This window comes from Chlorocebus sabaeus, chromosome 15 (genome assembly GCF_047675955.1).
Source record: "Chlorocebus sabaeus isolate Y175 chromosome 15, mChlSab1.0.hap1, whole genome shotgun sequence".
Lineage (NCBI taxonomy): Eukaryota > Metazoa > Chordata > Mammalia > Primates > Cercopithecidae > Chlorocebus > Chlorocebus sabaeus.
In genome coordinates, this window is record NC_132918.1 from 54,233,194 (window position 1) to 54,247,605 (window position 14,412).

Sequence of the window (14,412 nt, forward strand, 5' to 3'; positions counted from 1 at the left end):
GGAGCTAGGCCCTGAAGACTATAAAGTAGTTGAGTGATTCTATACTGAGATAGAGTTGGCTATAGCGATAGAGCAGTTAGTCAGATATGGGGCTAATGATCCAGTAGAGTAAGGATTCACTTTTGTGGTAAAAAGTTGTAAGCAGGTGAAAGGTAGGGATCCATAACCATAGAGGGGCAGGTGGAGATGAGGGAAGAGGTGACATTCAACATAAATAGTTAATTATTTCACCTTAGTGATTATTTCTCTTTTGGCATCTATAAGGCTAAGATTCTCATGTTTATCTCAGAGCTACTGAAAGTAGTCCTAGGTTGCGGAAGGAGAAATCCAATTTCACAGCTGAGTCTATTTTCTCAGTCTAGTTATATTCTCTTCTCACAAACGAGCCAATGCTGCCGCCTTATGCAAAGCCGGCACCACGGAGAGGATGTGCTTTACAGAGGCAGGATGACGCCAATCGGCCTGGGGCGGGCAGTGTTTCGTCTACATTAATGGCGAGGGAAGTCCCCAACAGTTCCTTTGAAACCTTTTCACCCTCGCCTGGTGAAAGCGCTTGTCAACTGTAAATCGCAAATATAATGCTAAGCTCTGAGGCCCTTGTTAAATCCAAGTGGGAGCAGAGATCTGAGCTGCCTCACCCTCGGGTTTCCGCAGGGCGTCTCGAGAGCTGTGGGTGGGGGCAGCAGGAGCCGGGCGGGGACAGAGGAAAGCGCCGGCCCTGAGACCTAGGGAGGAGCCTCGGTGAACGAAACCGGGGTGGTTCCTGCCTAGGTCTCCAGGAAGCTCCAAAAATGGCGGGCGGCAACTCGGAGAGCCGGACGCGCAGGCGCCACCGTGGCCGTTCTTCCGCCCGCCTTGAGCGGCCCAACAGTCCACAGCGCCCTTATCCAGAAGCCTACGCCGCTCGCGATTGGCTGAACTGCGCGACCGCTCCGTGTGGGGGCGGGGCCGCCACGCAGCGGCCACGTTTCCCGCCCGGCTGGTGCGCGTGCGCGCAATCCCCACAGGAAAGCGTTTGCGCGCGCCCCTGCCGCGGCCCCTAGCTCGCGCCTCAGCTCCCTCCCCTTTCCGGGCAGGCCCGTCCCGTCAGCAAGGCAGTGAGCACTGCGGCCAGCAGAGGGCGGTCCGGACCCAAGTCTGCAGCGGCGCCATTGGCGTGTGGAAAATGCCACCAGATGGCGGGTTAGGATTGCAGCTCCGTTGAAGGCGCGGCCCCCGCTCCCGAACCCCCGGCGACCACCCCGTAACAACCCCCCCACATCGGGAATAACACACCGGAGACTTTTGGGGGGAAACTAGGTCGACGGCCGGCGGCGCCCGGATGGGCAGCTGAGGTGAGTGCGGGCGGCGGCGACGGCGGCGGGGGGCGGGAAAGAGGGGGAATGCGGCGGCAGCGGCGCGGGGGCTGGAAGCGCCGATCCAAGATGGAGGCCGGGCGAGAGCGAGAGAGCGCGAGCGGGGAGCGGGCGGGCTGGGCGCGGGCCCCGTGCGGGGGAGGGAGGCCGCGCGGGCCTGTGCGGGGTGCGGCGGTCGTGGGCCGTCCGAGTGCCCGGAGAGGCGTCTGTGGGCGCGGCGGGCACCCCGGCGTCTTCGTCGCTTGCTACCCCTTCCGCGGGCACCGAAAATTTTGCCCCCGCCCGCCCGGGCACTACGGCGACAGGCGCGGAAGCCTTTGTGGCGCGCTCGGGCCCGCCGCCAAGCCCGCCCTCCGCCCCCCCCTCGCCCGGGCTCTCGGGACTCGCCCGCGCCCAGCGGGGCCGGGCCGAGGCGGGCTGGCGCGAATGCCTTCCGCCGCCCGCCGACCTGCGTTTCTGCGGTGTTTTAGCGGCGGCGGCGTCACATGACAACGAGTTCATCTCAGCGGAGGGGCCTGGGGGTCGCTCGGCGGGTCGGCTGGCCCAGGCTTCTTGTTGGCGGGGTGGGGCAGGGGGGTGGCGGCTGGGGGAGATGAGGTGTCCATGCTGGGCTTTCCAGCTATCTGCCCTCTCAGCCCCCGACGGGGGCCTCCTTGTGAAACGTGTCCAGGCCCAAGCACTACCCCGCTAGTTTGCCAGTCCCCTGAGAGACGAGGCCAATAAAAGTTGTTTTCCCTCCTTTCTCGAGGTGGGGGCGGGGTGGGAAACTAGAGTGCTTGGAGTTGGACCTGAGCCTCGTTTGCAGGGTCCGAACTGCGTGCTTCTTGTGTGGTATGGGTACTAAGAAATTTTCAGGTTTTAGGATTGTCACATCACCCCCATCTACCCATATTTGAAATGTTATCGATTCTCTTCACATTGCAGGGAATCGTGCTCCGGGCGTATAAGTCATGGGATGGTTTTGTACACTTACAAAAAGCAATGCAGTTTATGATTAAAAAAAAAATTATTTGCTGTTAAAGTTGGTGTTAAGATGGATAGAGTTTTTTTCTCGTGGTTCTGACTAGAAAGACTATTTTGCATCTTTGCAAAAATACACGAGGAAATATCTGAATTGGCACAAAGTTGTGTGATTTGTAACTTATGTGGAATTTGAATGTGACTCTACATTTTAGTTTTCCTTGTGCTTTAAGAAAATTGCACGTTCTGATGGTGGAGCACTTACGGAAATATACAGAACAGTGAAAATAAAAATAACTTGTTTATTGTATGGTGATATAATGTACTTTGTTGTTATATTCATAATGTATGAAGAATTCAGACTAAAACATTTTAACCAAGCGGGAAATATGGAATGGAAAGAAGCAGAAATGTTATTTCCTTGCTTTTGATGATTAAGAATACTTATAAGACAAATTGTTGCCTAAATAAAGTTGTTGAAGATCTACAGGTGTCTTGCCACATTTTTTTCCTTTACATATTTAAAACGTACTTGGAGTAAACTACATTAATTCAAGTGATCTACCAGTGGTCATTTTCACAAACGAACTACTTTTGAGTGGAAATTTTTCTGTATCCCTTTCAGTTTCGATGTTCTGATAAAGTTAAGGAATATTTAAATAGATGCAAAATATGGAAGTTTGTTGTGTTGTTAGGATTGCCTCCTTTGAAGAGACTAATAAAATGGCTAGATTTGATTGACTCTTTCAAAGCCTTAAGGGCACTATGGTGTAGGGGAGGAGTGGGTCCTGGACCGAAGTTACTTTGAACGTCCCCTGGGTTTGTGATGTTAAGGATGTTACCCCCTTTGAACCTTACTTTCTTTATGTCTAAAAGTGGGGAGCCGGGCCTGGTGGTGCACTCCTGTATGTAGTTCCAGCTACTCTGTAGTGAGGCAGGAGGAACCCTTAAACCCAGGAGTTTGAGGCCTGCCTGGGCAACATACAAGACCCCATCTCTTTAAAAAAAATAAAATGGGGATAATATCTTATGGTGGTTGTGTAACAAGATGTCTGTGAAAAACACATTTAATCGCTATAACTTAAAATTTACAGAATGTTATACAGTTTTAATATTTTTTTGATTCTGACTTTATATATGTTCATAATCTCAGTGCTGTGAGAGGAAATAATGTACTCTGGGAAAGATAAATTCTTGTTTCCGCTTTTATTTGTTGTTTTGTCCTGTATCTTTATATCCTTATTGAGGAGGGGTGTATTAGTTTTTTTGTTTTTGTTTTGGATCCATATGAGATGGAGTCTCATTCTTTCCCCAGGCTGGAGTGCAGTGGCGCAATCTCGGCTCACTGCAACCTCCGCCTCCCAGGTACAAGCGATTCTCCTGCCTCAGCCTCCCAAGTAGCTGGGACTATAGGTGCGTGCCACCATGCCCAGCTAATTTTTGTATTTTTAGTAGAGGGGTTTCACCATGTTGGCCAGGATGTTCTACATCTCTTCAACTCGTGATCTGCCCACCTAAGCCTCCCAAGATACTGGGATTACAGGTGTGAGCCACTGTGCCTGGCCAGAGTTGTCTTTCAGGGTCACTACTTGTTGGCACAATTAATTTCCTTGTGATAGTATGACTGAAGTCCCCATCTTCTTGTTAGCTGTTGGCCAAGGACTGCTCTCAGTTCCTTGCCTTGTGGCCACATAGTTCACAACATGGCTGTTAGCTTTTATCCAGGCTAACAGGAATCAGCCTCACTATTTCCTCTGTGTCTGACCTCTGACTCCCTTTTAAGGTCTCTTTTAAAAGCTCATCAGATTAGGTCAGGCCCTTTGTGGTAAACTTAACTGATTAAGGGCCTTAATTACATATGCAAACATATATTTTGTCATATAACATAACCGCAGTAATGATATCCCGTTTTATCTACAGGTCTCTCCCACACTCAAGGGAAGGGGATGTTACAAGGGTGTGGGTTAGTGGCGGCTCTTAAGAATTTTGCCTGCCTGGGAAAATAAGTATCTTCACATTTACCTCTTCAGATTCTGGACATACAAGGAGAGGACATAGGCAGAGCAGTAACCCCACTTACTCTTACTTATATTGCCTTTTCCTCACGTTTTTTCTTTCCCCTATTTCCTTTTACCTTAGTTTACATGCCTTCCTCTATAAAGTAATTTTATTGCTTTGAGAGGAAATTAAAATAAAAATGAAAATTAAAAAAGTTATAGAGAAGGGAGGCAATGGGAGAAGGGAGTTTATATAATTATTTTTTCTTTCATTTCTGCCAGTAAGAACACTTTTTTAAAAAAAAATTTTAAAAATTATTATTGGTCCGGTGTGGTGGCTAGTGCCTATAATCCCAGCACTTTGGGAGGTCGAGGTGGGTGGATCACCTGAGGTCAGGAGTTCGAGACCAGCTTGGCCAACATGGTGAAACCCGTCTATACTAAAAATACAAAAATTAGCTAGGCATGGTAGCACTTGCTTGTAATCCTAACTACTCAGGAGGCCAGGGCAGGAGAATTGCTTGAACCTGGGAGGCGGAGCTTACAGTGAGCTGAGATCATGCCACTGCACTCCAGCCTGGCTGACAGAGCGAGACTCCATCTCAGGGAAAAAAAAAAAATTATTATTTTTTGAGTGTGCCCCAACCAGAGTACAGTGGCATGATCTAGGCTCACTGCATCCTCCACCGCCTGGGTTCAAGCGATTCACGTGCCTCAGCCTCCCGAATAGCTGGGACTATAGGCATGCGCCAGCATGCCTGACTAATTTTTTGTATATTTGGTAGAGACAGGGTTTCACCATGTTGGCTAGGCTGGTCTTAAACTCTTGACCTGAAACCATCTGTCCACCTTGGCCTCCCAAAGTGCTGGGATTACAGGCATGAGCCACCAAGCCCCGTCAGTTATTTTTATTTTTAAAAAATTATGTAATTCTTGCCATTCCTTGATGCTTTTTGTTTTACCTGTTTTTGTTATGATATTGAATCTCAGAAAAGTTAAGGAATTTATTTATTTTTTGTTTTTCGAGACAGGTTTTCTCTCTGTTGCTCAGGCTGGAGTGTAGTTGTGCAGTCACAGTTCACTACAGCCTCAACCTCCCCAGGCTCAGGTGGGGCCTACAGTAGCTGAGACTATAGGCACGTGCCACTACGCCTGGCTAATTTTTGTATTTTGTGTAGAGATGAGGTTTTGCCATGTTGCCTAGGCTGATCTGAAACTCCTGGCCTCAAGTAATCAGCTCGCCTTGGCCTCCCAAAGTGTTGGGATTACAGGCGTGAGCCACTGTGTGTGGCCGAAGTTAAGGAATTTAAATGCCTTGGATCACACTCCTGTTAAGTGGCAGATTCACACAGTCATTGCATCAGACAGTTGCTGTGGTGTGATTGGTCTAGCAGCTTGTGAGGAGAGAATTCTTTTTTTTTTTTAGACGAGTCTTGCTCTGTTGCCCAGGCTGGAGTGCGGTGGCGCGATCTCAGCTCATTACAACCTCCGCCTCCCAGGTTCAAGTGATTTTCCTGCCCCAGCCTCCTGAGTAGCTGGGATTACAGGCATGCACCACCATGCCCAGCTAATTATTATTATTTTTTTCTTGAGACAGAGTTTCACTCTTGTTGCCCCAGGCTGGAGTGCAGTGGTGCAATCTTGGCTCTCTGCAACCTCCGCCTCCTGAGTCCAAGTGATTCTCCTGCCTCAGCCTCCTGAGTAGCTGGGATTACAGGCATGCACCACCACACCTGGTTAATTTTGTGTTTTTAGTAGAGACAGTGTTTTTTCCATGTTCGTCAGGCTGGTCTTGAACTCCTGACCACAGGTGATTCGCCTGTCTCGACCTCCCAAAGTGCTGGGATTACAGGCGTGAGGCACTGTGCCTGGCCGCCCGGTTAATTTTTGTATTTTTAGTAGAGATGGGGGTTTCACCACCCGCCTGAGGCCAGGCTAGTCTCGAACTCCTGACCTCAGGCAATCCGTCTACCTTGGCTTTCCAAAGTGAGCCACCGCACCTGGCTGAGGAGAGAATCCTTATGAAGAAAATAGTTATTTGCAAGTCTCAGAGTAAGGGTATTATTGGTGGAACAAAGAAGGTAGCAGAAGTTTAGTCATGGCATGTGGTTTAGCAGTCCAAGAAGCAAAATATTTTCACGAAAAGGGAATTAAGACAGGTTAGCCAAGGATAATCAAGCTTTAAAGCAAGCTTATCCAACCTGTGGACCAACACAAATTTATAAGCTTTCTTAAAACATTGTGAGGTTTTTTTTGCATTTTTTGTTTTTTTGAGCTCATCAGTTATAGTTAATTTTACGGGTGGCCCAAGACAGTTCTTCCAGTGTGGCCCAGGGAAGCTAAAAGATTAGACACCCTTCCTTTAAAGGATATAACTGTGAAATAAATTTACTAGGGAGATATATTTTAACACAGAAATGATATAATAGGGGCTTGGTAAATCTTTGTTTACTGAATAAAAATATAAATCTTTAGAATTTAGGTGATTCTTGCTAGGGTGGTAGGGAAAAACTAGGAAGCAGAGAGCTAAAATGATGTTCTTGCGTAAGTCACAGAATGAGATGATTCTTGAGGTAGGTATTAGAATTGTGTCTATAGGAAATTTTCTGTTATTTTGGTGGTTAAGAGGACAGTCAGCTTCCTGGCTTTTAGTGCTGAAAGTGTCTTGTAATTCAGTTGGTTTTATAGAATCTTTTCTTTATGTAACATATCCCTTATTGCTTCCCTTAGACTTTTCTCCTCCTCTTCTAAATCAAGCTTGTCCAACCTGTGGCGCATGGGCTGCATGCAGCCCAGAATGGCTTTGAATGTGGCTCAACACAAATTTCATAAACTCTTTAAAAACATTATGAGGTTTGTTTTGTTTTTCACCTTATTAGCTATCATTAGGGTTTTTTATGTAGGGCCTACAACAATTCCTTTTCCAGTGTGGCCCAGGGAAGCCAAAAGATTGGACACCTGTGTTCTAAATCAAGGGTCCCCAACCCCTGGGCTGTGGACCCATACTGGTCTGTGGCCTGGTAGAAACTGGGCTACACAGCAGGAGGTGAGAGTCAGGTGAGCTAGCTTTACCACCGGTGCTGCATCCATCTCCTGTCAGATCAGTGGGAGCGTTAGATTGTCATGAGTGCAAACTCTACTGTGAACTGCGCATACAGGGGATGTAGGTCGCATGCTTTATCTAATGCTTGATGATCTGAGGTGGAACAGTTTTGTCCTGAACCCTTCTGATTCCCCACCGCATCTGTGGAAAAATTTTTTTCCATGAACCTGGTCCCTGGTACCAAAAAGGTTGGGGATGGCTGCTCTTTTTTTGTCAGTAGTGAAGGATGTTGTAAATCTTGCCTTCTTTCCCCCCTAGTTTATTTTTTTTTAGTTTTAATTTCGTGAGTCCATAGTGGATGTATGTATTTATGGGTTATGTGAGAATGTCTTACCTTCTTTATGAAATACATTCCTTTGTGCTATGGGCCGAAATGATATACCATTTAGTTGTCCAAGAATTTCAATGAAATTTTGCTGTAAACACAATAGCAATGGCTTTTAACTTGTTTTCTAGCTTTTGCTAACGGTTACAAAAACATTTTATGTTGTGGCACAGTACAAACACATACATACACACACAATGAAAATAAAAGTTGCATGAAATAATACTTAATCTTTATGCAGCGCGCTCTGATATTTTCTGATCTTTTCTATTAGGAATGCTATTAAGAATGGTGATCCATGCCTATAATCCTAGCACTTTGGGAGGCTGAGGCAGATGGATCACTTGAGGTCAGGAGTTGGAGACCAGTGTGGCCAACGTGGCGAAACCCCATCTCTACTAAAAATACAAAAATTAGCTGGGAGTGCTGGCATGTGCCTGTAGTCCCAGCTGCTTGGGAGGCTGAGGCACGAGAATCGCTTGAACTCTGAAGGCAGAGGTTGCAGTGAGTTGAGATCGCACCACTGCACTCTAGCCTAGGCGACAGAGTGAGACTCTATCTCAAAAAAAAAACAACAAAAAAAAAATGATTGTAGTTCACCTAAGCAATATCATGACTCACAGCAACTAACACTTGGAAACGTATTGAATTGTAATATCATTGGTAAAAAGGAAAGTGCAAAGTAGAGCCATGAGAAGAAACCATTTCACTTCCATCAGATTGACAAACATTAAAAAGTCTGATAATATCAAGTATTGGTGAGAATGTAGAGAAATTACATTCTCACTTTTGACAGCAGTGTAAATTGATACAATCATTTTCGGAAAGATGTTAGAGTATTTAGTAAATTCAAGATTCATGTATTTTAACCCTAGGAGTTACACTCCTGTCTTTATATTCCTGATGAATGAAATCCTTGTATTTTTATTTTTGAGACGGAGTTTCACCCTTGTTGCCCAGGCTGGAGTGCAATAGTGCAATCTCAGCTTACCGCATCCTCTGCTTCCCTGGTTCAAGTGATTCTCCTGCCTCAGCCTCCTGAGTACCTGGGATTACAGGCATGCACCACTATATCTGGCTAATTTTGTACTTTTAGTAGAGATGGGGTTTCTCTGTGTTGGTCAGGCTGGTCTTGAGCTCTTGACCTCAGGTGATCTGCCCGCCTCGGCCTCCCAAAGTGCTGGGATTACAGGCGTGAGCCACCACGGCCAGCCAAAGTCCTTGTGTTTTTGTACCAGGATGTGTGAACAGAATGTTCATAGTAGCCTTATTTGCAGTAGCCAAAATTCAGAAATAAACTGAATGTCTTTAGTGGTAGAATGGTTAAATTAATGATGGTTTTCAAAAGTTAAAATAATTTTGGTTACTGGGATAAGCCAACTTGGTCACAGTGTATTGTGTATCCCTTTTGTATTTACTATTATTTTGATAGGAGTTTTGGCGTATTTCTTCATTAGGCATATTGCTTTGTAGTTTTATTGTAATGTCTTTGTCAGGTTTTGGTATTAGGGTTTTGATAGTTTCATAAAAAAGGTTGGGAAGTGTTCCCTCTATTTACTGAAATAGTTTGTGTAATGGTGTTCTTATTCCTGGAATTTTAGAATGTACCAGTGATACCATTTGGACTTGGAATTTTCTTTTTGGGATGGTTTTGATAACAATCAAATTTAGTTTCTATACTACATATAGGACTATTCAAATTTTCTGTTTCATCTTGTGTCAATTTTGGTCTGTTTCATCTTGTGTCAGTTTAGGAAAATTTGTTCATTTTACTTAATTGATTGGCAGGAGTTTGTAAGATTTCCTTGCTATCCTTCTAATATCTATAGGATCTGTAGTGATATCTCTTCTTTAATACTGGTATTGTTAATATATCTTTTTTTTGGCGAGGGAGTTTCATTCTTGTTGCCCAGGCTGGAGTGCGGTGGTGCAGTCTTAGCTCACTGTAACCTCTGCCTCCTGGGTTCAACCGGTTCTCCTGCCTCAGCCTCCCAAGTAGCTGCGATTACAGGTGCCCTCCACTACGCCTGACTAATTTTTTGTATTTTTAGTAGAGAGGGTTTCACTATGTTGGCCAGACTGGTTTTGAACTTCTGGCCTCAAGCAGTTCACCTGTCTCGGCCTCCCAAAGTGCTAGGATTACAGGCGTGAGCCACTGCGTCAGGCCAGTATGTTCTTTTTATTTTGACCAGTTTAGTGATTTATTGGTTATCTTTTCAAATAACCAACTTCGATAATGGTCAGTATTTGTCTTTAGTATCTCATTGGTTTCTGTTCTTTAAAATTTTCTTCTGTTTTGCTTTCTTTCTTAAAAGTGAAACTTTAGGTTATAGATTTTAGGCACTTTGTTTTCTAATAAAAGCATTTAAAGCTATATATTTTTCTCTAAGCACTGCTGCATCACTCAGACTTCGATGTGTTATATGTTTATAATTTATTTTGACATTGTTTTTAAATTGTGATATCTTTTACCCATGGATTACTTAAAAGTGTGTTGTTTAATTTTCTCTTTTTTTTTTTGAGACGGAGTCTCCCTCTGTCATCCAGGCTGGAGTGCAGTGGCGCAATCTCCGCTCACTGCAACCTCCACCTCCTAGGTTTAGGTGATTCTCCTGTCTCAGTCTCCATAGTAGCTGGGATTACAGGCGCGCACCACCACGCCCAGCTAATTTTCGTTATTTTTTTAGTAGAGACGGGGTTTTGCCATGTTAGCCAGGCTAGTCTCAAACTCCTGACCTCAAGGATCCACCTGCCTCAGCCTCCCAACGTGCTTGGATTATAGGCATGAGCCGCTGTGCCTGGCCTTGTTTAATTTTCAATATTTGGGATTATTCTAGATATCTTATTAATGATTTCTAAGCTAGTGTCATTTTGAGGTCATAGTCTTGATGATTTTAATCCTTTAAAATTTATTGAAACTTATTTTATGGGCCAGCATGTGGTCCATCTTGGTTAATGTATCTTTCATACTTGAAAGTATGTTTTGCAGTTGTTGGGTGTAGTGTTCTGTAACTATCAATTAGATTAAGATGTTTTAATAGCACTTTTCAAATAATCTATGTCTTTATTTATCTTTTTGTCTCATTCTGTTAACTGCTGAGAAGAAAGTTAAAATATCCAACTATGACTGTGGAATTATCTATTTCTCCCTTAGTTCTGTCAAGTTTTGCTCGCTCATTTTGAAGCTCTGTTGTAAGACATGTACAACTTGTAGTTATTATGTCGTTTTGACAAATTGACCTTTTTATTATTATGAAATGTCTCTCTGTCTCTGTTAATAATCTTTTTCTTGAAGTCTGCTTTATCTGGTGTTAATATAGCCACTCCAGCCGTCTTGAGCTTACTATTTGCATAATATATCTTTTTCTACCTATTTACCCAAAAGTCTTCCTTATATTTAAAGTGCTTTTGATGATATTATATAGTTGAATATTGCTTTTTAAAAAATTCCTGGCCAGGCACAGTAACTCATGCCTGTAATCCCAGCACTTTGGGAGGCCGAGGCAAGGTGGATCATCTGAGGTCAGGAATTCGAGACCAGCGTGACCAACATGGAGAAACCCCCATCTCTACTAAAAGTACAAAATTAGCCGGGCATGGTGGCGGGCACCTGTAATCCCAGCTACTTGGGCGACTGAGGCAGGAGAATTGCTTGAAACCCGGGAGGCGGAGGTTGTGGTGAGCTGAGATCGCGCCATTGCACTCCAACCTGGGCAACAGGAGCAAAACTCTTGTCTCAAAAAAAAAAAAAAAAAATTCCTTCCAACAACATGGAAGGTGGAATCTTTCAGTTGTAATAAACATTGATTATATGCCAATGTTTGTCAAGAACTATGAAGAGTTTGAAGTTTTACCGTATTTATAGGCTGACAAGTTAACTTGACATAGTTTAATGGCTTATGGTAGAAGCCATCGAAATGGCTTGGTCAGAGATGGAGAATGATGCACTGTATCAGTAGCCAGACAGCATTTGCATCAGATTTCTGAGCTTCAGTTTGTGTAGGGCATTGGGAAGAGGTCCAGGTGATGCCTGCACAAGTAGTGGAATCCCAAGCTTAGAGAAACTCAGATCTTTTATAATGGGTCATAAATATGCTTTTTGCTCTGGGACATGTCTCTCTTCCAGGATTCTTCACTATATAACTATCCTGAAAAGATTGGAACAAAGGCTTTCAGTGCTTCTCTTCTCAAGACAGGCAGAAAATCAAGAGACCCCATGGAGAATTGTCTTCCAAAACTGCCTAGTGAATTTTCTCCAGTTTCCCTTTTGTTATTTGTTTAAATTTTTCTTTTGTTTCTTACATGGCTACAACTTAGCTTTCCAGCTCTATTTCTTCATTGTACTTCTCTATGGTTTTTATGTTATCACCAAATTAGATTACATACTTGTATCCTGTCTTTCCCCAGGTCTTTGTTCTGGTGAATAGATGTGTGTGTAAGAAAATACTTGGCCGGGCATGGTGACTCCTGCCTGTAATCCTGGCCCTTTGGGAGGCTGGGGCGGGCGATCACTTGAGTTCTGGAGTTTCAGACAAGCCTGTGCAACATAGTGAAACCCCGTGTCTACAAAAAATAAACTAGGTGTGGTAGTGCACACCTGTAGTCCCAGCTACTTGGGGGACTGAGGCAGAGGATAGTTTGAGCCCAGGTTGAGGTTTCAGTGAGCTGTGATCACGACACTGCACTCCAGCCTGTGAGACTCTGTCCCAATAAAAGAACAAAAGAAAACACTCATTGAGCATTTACTATATGCCAATAAACATTTTACAATAACCTGTGGGATAGTTATTGTTATGTTGGTATTATCTCCCTTTTACTGGTGAGGAACTGAGGCTTGGATTAAATTTCCCAAGTTTGTAATTAGGGAGGGACACATTATGGAGAAGCTTTTGCAGTAGTCTATTTCTTGACCTTAGTAGTAATTACATGGAGTGTTTGCGTTAAAATTCTCTTTTTTTTTTTTTTGAGATGGAATCTTGCTTTGTTGCCCAGGCTGGAGCGCAGTGGTGCGATCTTGGCTCACTGAAACCTCCGCCTCAAGCGATTCTTATGCTTCAGCCTCCCGAGTAGCTGGGATTACAGGTGCCTGCTACCATGCTTTAAAATTCTTTAAACTGTTATTTAGAATTTTACATAATGTACTGTATAATTGATATAGTTCACAAAGAAAAGAAAAAACAAACACAGAATAAGATGTGGAATCTGTGTGAAATCTTTACTGATAACTTCAGCCAATCTTTATCCTCTGTGTCTGTCCTGTTTGCATTTATTGTTGACGTCATAATGTTTAGTAAGTGGCAGTGTTCATAAGGCACAGTGTCCTGTGTAATATGTGTGTGTGTGTGTGTGTGTGTGTGTGTATAATTATTATTATTTTTTTGAGTTGAAGTCTAGCCCTTGTTGCCCAGGATGGAGTGCAGTGACGTGATCTTGGCTCACTGTAACCTCTGCCTCCCAGGTTCAAGTGATTCTCCTGCCTCAACCTCTCAAGTAACTGGGACTACAGGTTCCTGCCACCACATCTGGCTAATTTTTTTTTTTTTTTTAATATTTTTTAGTAGAGACAGGGTTTCACTATGTTGGCATGACTGGTCTCAAACTCCTGACCTCAGGCGATCCGCCCGCCTTGGCCTCCCAAAAGTGCTGGGATTATGGGTGTCAGCCGCCGTGCCTGGCCTTTTTTTTTTTTTTCTTTTCTGTCAGGGTCTTTTTGTTGCCCCAGGCTGGAGTGCTGTGGCATGATCATGGCTCACTGCAGCCTCAACCTCTCACCTCAACTTCCCAACTAGCTGGGAGTACCTGGAACCACAGGTGTGTGCCACGAGGCGCAGCTAATTAAAATAATTTTTTTTTTTTTTGTAGAGATAGGGTCTCACCGTGTTGCTGAGATTGGTCTTGAACTCCTGGTCTCAAGCAATCCCCCTCACCTTGGCTTCCCAAAACGCTGGGCTTATTGTTGTGAGCCACCAAGCCTCACGCAGTGTGTAATGTTTTAAACTAATTTTCCAAGGCCAAACAGCTAGTAAATGATAGTGCCAGAATTTGAACTTAAGTTGTTTCAGAACCCACTCTCTAAATCTCTTAAAAAGCCATTTTTGTGTCAGCCTCATTTCTGCATGTTGAAATACTTTGTATTTTGAAGTTTATTTTAGGAAGATTTGATTTTCTTCCCTATTCTATTATGTAATAATTATCTTGGGTAGGACATTTATATTCTGGAGTCCTCAATTTTCTCATTTTTTTTTTGTAGATGGAGTCTTGCTCTGTCGCCCAGGCCGGAGTGCAGTGGCGCAATCTCGGCTCACTGCAAGCTCCGCCTCCCGGGTTCCCGCCATTCTCCTGCCTCAGCTTCCCGAGTAGCCGGGACTACAGGCGCCCGCCACTTCGCCCAGCTAATTTTTTTGTATTTTTTTAGTAGAAACGGGGTTTCATCGTGTTAGCCAGGATGGTCTTGATCTCCTGACCTTGTAATCCGCCCATCTCGGCCTCCCAAAGTGCTGGGATTACAGGCTTGAGCCACCGTGCCCGGCAATTTTCTCGTGTTTAAGATGGGAATACAGTTTAGAGTCTTTTTATTTTTAGAAAAATCTACTTATTTTTAAATGGACAAATAATTATGTTTATGGTGAATAACGTTTTGATACATGTGTACGTTATGGAATGGCTAAATCA

General features: G+C 44.2%; 1 protein-coding gene across 1 annotated transcript in view; it reads left to right on the plus strand.

The window, feature by feature from the left end:
• The first annotated feature begins 1,075 nt into the window (after positions 1–1,075).
• The window catches only part of STAG1 (STAG1 cohesin complex component), a 400,634-nt gene continuing 387,297 nt past the window's right edge, over positions 1,076–14,412 (plus strand). The window contains exon 1 of the mRNA XM_008009040.3: positions 1,076–1,334. The gene's annotated coding sequence lies outside the window, so the exon portion shown is untranslated. The remainder of the gene's footprint in view (positions 1,335–14,412) is intronic.